An 8,213-nucleotide genomic window follows, 5' to 3' on the forward strand; every position below is an offset into this window, starting at 1 on the left:
TAAATTACTACTACTAATATATTTATATATATGAAGTTACATGTCATGAATCATGACTATTATACTCTACTTTTATAGCTCGTGAATTTAATTACTAATTTCGACACAACTGCTTTCTTGTGCCGAGTTAGGTGCATTGACATAATGGGATCAATACTTTTTAAATTTATGCAAGTTTCTTTGAAATACTTGATGGCACCAATCATCCATTTTCACAATTTTTGTATTGTAGCATATTTTTATGTATTTTTCCCCCTACTCGGATCTCTTACCTGTAAAGTTTGCTAGGCGGTTATAAATAATTGAGTTATGTTATAAGTATAGACATATACAACAAGAAATATAGACATATAGTGCGTGTGCCTAGTAATATAGACATATAGTGTTTGTACCTAGTAATAATTAATGATATAATTGTGTTACTTACAATTTATACATTTTAAACAATTGAATTCATATTTTACATGGTATATATGATTTGACTCATTTGACAATATGTATATTGTCAAACTTCATTTTGACTCATTTGATACTTATACATATTTGTAAATATGAGAGTGTTAGGGTGCCACTACTTCTTAAAGTAACATCATACTATTATTCCTAGTCAATCATTTGCCATGTGGCAATAAAAAAAAAGTTCAAGGATAAAAAAAACAGTCAACAATATTTTATACACTATACAATAATTTTTCTCAGACAACAATATCCAACACATTGCTGTGTATATGGTGTCACGGTGTCACTTTAATAGATGTTGTCATTTTAACACAAACCTATGTAATATATTGTCAAACTTCATTAAAATTGGTAATTTATCTGCATAGAAGTTCTCATCCGAATTTTAACGAGGATACTTTCGTTGTATTATAATTAAAGATAAATACAAATGAATGTACCAAATATAAAGATAAATTATCAGATTTATTTGTCTACCATACCAAACACGTATCGACGTAAATTTATCTACATAAAACTCAATACCCTTGAGTCATTTTCTAAATTTTAATGAGGATACTTATACATGCCTTATTATATTAAACCTAAATACAACCAACTCGTATCCATGTCAGTTTATCCACACCAAAATTCAGTATCTTTGAGTCATTTTCCGGATTTTAATGAGAATACTTTTGCCTTGTTATAATTTAATCTAAATATAAACTACTAATTAAATCGAATAAAAGTGAAATTAATTATCTGATCTATTTATCTACCATACCATACACGTATCTACGTCATTTTATCCACACAAAACTAAATTATTTTATGTTGTTTCTTAACTAACACTTCTAAGTTCTAATCCTAGCCTGACTACCAAGTCAGCCTTTTATAGTTGTGGTGATTCAAGCTCTTCAATCTATTGATTAAAGAGAAATTATCGTATCAATTAAGTTAATTTCAACTACAATTGACAGTTTAAGAAAACAAGTTTCAAAGAATTCTCCAGTTTAGTATTGGGAGTCTAGGATTCCCTACTTAATTTAAAAATGATGTCCATGCTTCATAGTATATTTGGGCCATATATGAGTCTTTGTCAGTACATGTGTTGTTTAAAAAATAAATAAATACTACTAAATAAAATAGTGCCCAAATTATTAAACAGTGCATATTGCATCTTAACACTAATCCACAAACCTTTCCAATTAAGTTAATTAACTGATGACTAACTTGATATGTTGGGATTCTTGGTCAGGATTTTCAATATGTGTTCATTTCCCCAAAATCAAATTATACAATTTGCACAACTAATCTTTTTTATAAGGTCTATTATATCTGTTTATTATATAAATAGACAAATATTATTATATATAGATACAAAAAGTATCATCGATTATGTAAAAATATCATTATATAAAGGAGCATGTTTCCTACTCATATGTGGAAAATTATCTGCTTATACTCATCACATATATACAGTCCAAAAGAGAAGTATTATTATATAAAAAGCATTATTACTGATGTATATATAATTAAGGACTATGATTTCTAATCATATGGGGAAAAAATCTACAATTTTTTTAGAAATATTGGTTGATAATTTGATATATAATACTCCAATTGAAAACATATGCTTATTTTCATTTCATTCTATTTTATTATCCTTTAGAGCGTTAGGAGAAAATGTGTTTTATAATTTATATGAAGTGAAGCATGTTATTAATATTATAGTTGATGGTATATTAAGAAAAAAAAAATTCCTAATGATTCCGAGGCGTGCTAAAAAATGGTTTAATTTATGTATCCCATCAATTTATTGTATTTTTCAAGCTAAATTTGACAAATGAATCAAATAGTTAAAAAATGGTCAACCCTCCTCCATCAATACTATTGATTCAATAGTCCTTAAAGATTGCAACATAATATATTTAAAGATATCTTGAATTAATTGATGAAATAAGTTTGGTCAAACCATTGTTAAAAAGTCGTATTTCAAGTATTTCATCTGAACTACCCAAGAGTCCCAGAAATACTAATTAAATATATATGTAAGTTTGGTTGAGTAATAAATAGCCATAATTTGTTAAAAATAAAAATAAAAATAAAAAAAATAAAAATAACTCCACGAATGGGCATTAATTTCCAATTATAGGGACCCTTTGTGCAGTACAAAATTTACTACCTCATTCACATCATAATATTAATATCATTTTCACGAATTATGACCTGTAATTCTGCATCATCAAGTTTATAAATAAAATATTAAATTATACTATATGGAGTACAATTTTAATTTTCTCAATAGTCTCATCCCTATATGAAGCAATGTCTCTTGATGATGCTTAATACATTAATTTATTAAAATAAAAAGATTAAAAATTTGTTAGTACTAGTACTATTTTTTTTTAAAACTAAATGAAATTAATGAAATTTACTTGTTTAATTGGAAGAAATGTTGTCAGGCTTTTTTAATGGCCCAATATTCTTCTTGGGATTGTTGGAAAAGACTTCCTCTTCTCCTATATATACTGCCCTCTCCTCTCCCTCTAAACCTACACTTTCATCTCTCTCTCTCTCTTTCTCTCTCATGTTTATATTTATAATAATTTCTCTCTCATTTATTTTGGAGAAACCCTATTTAGGGTTGAAGAAATGAATGATCCTCCTCTTATTCTTCCACAGCTTTCTTGAACTGCACAGAACTGTACGTCCTCGCACCGGAGGCGATGCGATCTTATGCGGTTCAATAAAGCTGTGGGAAGATACGGCGAGGCTCTGATTGCATGATTGATTCCTCTGCTCTTCTTTTCTCTACAATCCCTCCTTTTTCTTCCAAGATTGAATCTTTGCAATAAAATTAAATAGATCTGCTGACACCCTTTTGCTCTCTAATTGCTGTTGATTTGATTTTAACAATTGGTGATTCTTGATTTTGTTTGAATTGAGATAAAAAAGGGTTCTTGAATTTGATGTTTTCGGTGAACCACACAAGAAGGATAAGAGGGAATAAGAAAAGATCTGTGGCTGTTTTGTTTGAGATCTTTACTTCAAATTAATAATTACATAATTAAAGGAGTGAGGGGTTGTTTTTGGTACCTGTGATTGGTGAGGATTGACAATACTTTCATTGTTAACCTTTAATTTTTTATTCGATTTATAAGTTGGTGATGACGTGGAATAGCAAAAAGAAAATTTCATATCTATTATATTGTGTGCAAATGCAAAGAATTGAGGTTTTTTATACATTAATGAGTAAAATTATAATTTCACCAACCAAACTTTAAAAACAGGCCATTCTTGGGATTTAGAGCATCTAATTACAATAGTGATGAAAATGATGGACCACAAGAAAAAATGATGAAATGCAGGCCAATAAAAGAGGTATGTATGGGATGGAAATGGCAAAGCATGTTGCTGAAAATGGGGATGAATTTGTAACTGTGAGGTAGATGCAGCTTTACCAATGGTGATTTCACCTTGGTTAAGGGGTAAAAACTAGAAAAGTCAAAATGTTTGCAGAAGAAAACCAAACAAGTTGGAGAAAACTAGGTTGCCACCCCAGACCCCCACACAGGGTAAAAAGACATTCTAGTACCATCAAAACTACAATCTTGTTTTGTCTGATTAGGGCCCTAATGCCTCAAGATCAGATCCTAATGTTCCTCTTTCATTTCTTGGGATAATCACACATTAATTTATTCTTAGTGGGATCTTATCATATTAGTATAATTCATGTGGTAACTCTCTTTTCTTTACAGCTAGGAAATTATTCAATCAGTTAGTGCTTTCTTTGCTTTCTTCTTTCTGCTTTAATTCATGTGTGTGTGTTTGTGTGAGGTGAAAGATCAATTTATTTGGGCAAGGATGAATAATGTATGAATTTTATTTAAAGAAATTTGTTTATGTATAGATGTATAATCAGAAAGCATATCTTGTTTTTCTATTCAAAGGGTAAGAATTTCTGCTTTTGATTATAAAGATGAGAGGTGAAAGGTTGATCTGCCTCAGCCTCTTTGTCCATTTATGGTGGGAGAAGCTATTGAAAGTGGAAATTGAGAGACAAGAAAAAAGTTGTGATATGCCTGTCTTGTATCAATTCCAGTAACAAATCAAAACCCTTTTTGCCATATTTAATTGCTAAATCATTCAAAATCAAATCTCATTTTGCTACCACACACTAATTAATTGGTGCTAATACAAATCTCTCCCTCTCTCTCTCATAATTGCGTTGTGAGTTGGCAATTGATTTTCCCCTTTGATCACGGATGTTGCTCCCTTCCTGATTCATGAGTTTCCTACTAAGTAAACTAGCTATACTCAATGCCCCTATTAAAACTCCATCTCCGGTGCGTTCGCTCGGGACTATTGAGTGCCGATCTCATGACTTAGAGATTGCGTGTTGAGATTCCAATCATGCACTTTGGAGCAAGAGCATTAATTAACTTCCTATGCAACGTTCTCGCAATTTTGAGTGTCGGTCTCGTGGCTAAGGTGTCACGTGTTTGAATTTCACCCGTGTCTTTTGGGATGAGTGCTCTGATCACACCAATTAATTCATTGAAAGTTAAATAAATTCACATTATATGTTGGAATTATGTATGGTTAAGCATAAATTGCATATGACTTGGTGTCTTTTTTATTCAATAATGACAATTAATAGTACTATTAACACCAAATATGAGATGTAAAGACCCTTAATAGTTTAGACAGTTGGTGCTCATATTCAAAAGCACCTATCACATTAGAAGAAATACCATATGAATTTTTGTATTTTAACATTTGTATTTTTGGTGTGGGGGGGTGAAAAGGAACATGCAGTGGGGAGACATGAGAAGACTTTTTAGTGTCACGACATTTTATACAAATACAATGAGTTTGAGCAAAATATTTGTATAGCCCAAATATGGCAATGCGTTTTTTCACACAATAATGCTACACTCTCTCTGTATTTTCTAAAGCGGACGACATCTATAATCTAATAAATTGAATAAATATATGCATATTAACATTATTAACCATCATGCTACACTTTTCATTTCGAATAGGAAATAAAATCATCGATTCCATTGCTTGATTTAAAATTTCCATCTATCCTTGCACTATTTCATCTTTTAGTTTTTGGAGTTGTTTCTATTTATTTTGTAGGTCTATTAATACTATTTAGTTTTCCATATATATTTTTAACTTTTTTGGGTATTTTTTAATACAGTACAATATTTATCTATTATTGTTTCTAATTTTTGGGATTTTTTAAACTAATCTTGGTTTATTACAAGGTGGGTTTTATTTTTTGAATTTTGGCTAAGGGTGCATTTCAAATCATTTCCAAGTTCCCACATTTTATGCTTAATCTTTAATCAGGCTTTATCTCTTAATCCTTTTAGACTATTTACACATATTTTTAGTGACAGAACTATATAAACAATAAATATTGTGTCACTACTCACTAGGTCTCACATACTATTTCACATCTATACATACGTACTAGTTACTATAGATTATATTTCTTGTTTTAATTGGATAGGTTTGATTACTATACACTTACTCCGTATTAACTTGTTACAGATTTTAAGATAACTAATCAGTAGTTCTTTGTTGTAACTGTGTAGACTTATAATTATTTTAGTACTCCATAGTGATGTTTGGTTTCCAAGATAAAATAATATCAAGATACAATATAGGATTGAGTTGTGAGATTATTTTAGTCATAGGGGGTTAGCTATGACTAATTTTCCCATGATTATCCATCTAGGATTGAGTTTTGGGGTTGAATATCATGAACCAAACACACTACAAATTTGATCCCGAATACAATCTTGCAAACCGAACAAGCCCTATATATATACTATATAGTTATCCTATGCAAATTATAGGGACAACTTATGGTTACATGACATCATCTTGATTTCAGCCCAGAAAGTTATTCCCTAGATTAAATTAGGGCAAAAATACAACACAAAATTGATTGAGTACGTAAATCTGTATCTTTCTAGCAACATGTGTATATACTATTACAACTATTAGAAATAGATTACATATAAACTTACTGCGTGTGATTTAATGTACTCCATATTATCAGATTTAAAAAGATGCATTTCTGAATCTATTATCAATCAAAGAACATCTCAAATAAAAATATTCGATTAAGCTGCTTTGTTTTTCTATGCATATTTATATTGCTAGACATATTTCATTCAGCAGCAAATAACTGAAATCATTGATGAAACAGGGTATGCCTCATACCAAATATTATTGGCATGATATGATGAAGCAAACTGTGTTTAATTTATGCCTTGATTTCAAAAATTCATACTCAGTAAGCCGTGAAATATCCGTTCCACCGTGAAATGTCTGTCTCCGTCACCGCCAAAAAGTGGAATCTAACTATTATTATTAAACTGGGTCTATAAACCAATCATTTACCGAACATCCATTTATGTATGGAAACTGAGTCTATAAACCAATAATTTGGCCATAAATGTATAAAAAGGCCTGAATAATATATGTAGTCAGATCTAAGTAGCTAATGTGACAGCATAATTGGATTCATCCAAATATACTTACCTACTTCACGTGCTACCATTACACTATAAAATTAATGAACCATTTAAGATCCAATGGTGATTAATTGCTCTGAATAATGCTCAATTTTGGAGAAGAAATTGATGCATAATTTGCTAATTAGTGCCACTCATAATTTGGGTAGGTGTGATGTAGTTGAGAGATGCAATATGCATTGATAGCTTTGTCACCACCATGAATGTGTGTTTTGCCAGCTGAGCAAGAAGTTGTTACATGGAATCACAAAATAAGCCCAATTTTAGCAGAAGCTGACAAAGGGTTTTACCTCTTTCACCCAAATGTATGTTCATTTCAGTGTGTGTGTGCGTGAGAGAGAGAGAGAGAATAAGAGAGGAGGGAGAACAAAAAGCAAACGATGAACTGTCAATTATTGAAGATAAAGAAACGAATGGAATCTTGTCTGCAACATCTTTCAGTTTATTTTTTTCACCATTCTCACTGACAAAGCAGTAAAAAGTTTTTTGAAAAAGAGAGCATTTTCTTCCAACAGTGGTAACTAAATTAACCGTGGAATGATTTTCCATTGTAATAAAAAAAAAAAAAAAACCGTTAAATCACCACATTTTCTTGAAAATAAGAAAGAGTACTGGATGAAGAGATGAAAATTTACCATGGATCCGAGCACGGGTGAAAAAACCGAGCAATCTGCAGCTAGGTAGCGCAGGAGAGGGCCCTTCGTAAAAAAAGTCCGGAATTACCATATTTTCCCACAGTTTTCTTGAACTTATTTACCATGATGTGTTGAGGGGATCAAGATTTCAAGAGGAACCAAGTTCAAGAAAGCTGTGGAAAAGCATGGAAAGGACTTGGTGATATGATTAGGTTTTGATGAGGAAAGAGTGTTTCTAGTTGCTATATATAAACCAGAGAAATTGGAGACAGTTAAAAAAAATGGGGAAGAGAGAGTTTTACTGAGGAAGGTAATGAGTTAGGTTGTTGCCCATACATGTATACATACAAAGATGTGTGAGATGGACCACCCTAGCACATTCACTGTGTGTTGAGTGTGTGTGTTTTTGTGGCTTTATAGAGTTTAGAGAGGGAACAAAGTAGGGTTCAGTCAGACAAGGCCAATTTTCTCCACTAGCTTGCTTTATCATCCAAGTGATATGTGGGGTTCCTACCCAAGTTAAGAAATTTTGTAAGTAGAATGTTAGTACTACTATCATTTTTCATTTTGAAAAAGATAC

Source organism: Salvia hispanica, chromosome 6, assembly GCF_023119035.1.
Source record: "Salvia hispanica cultivar TCC Black 2014 chromosome 6, UniMelb_Shisp_WGS_1.0, whole genome shotgun sequence".
NCBI classification, from domain to species: Eukaryota; Viridiplantae; Streptophyta; class Magnoliopsida; order Lamiales; family Lamiaceae; genus Salvia; species Salvia hispanica.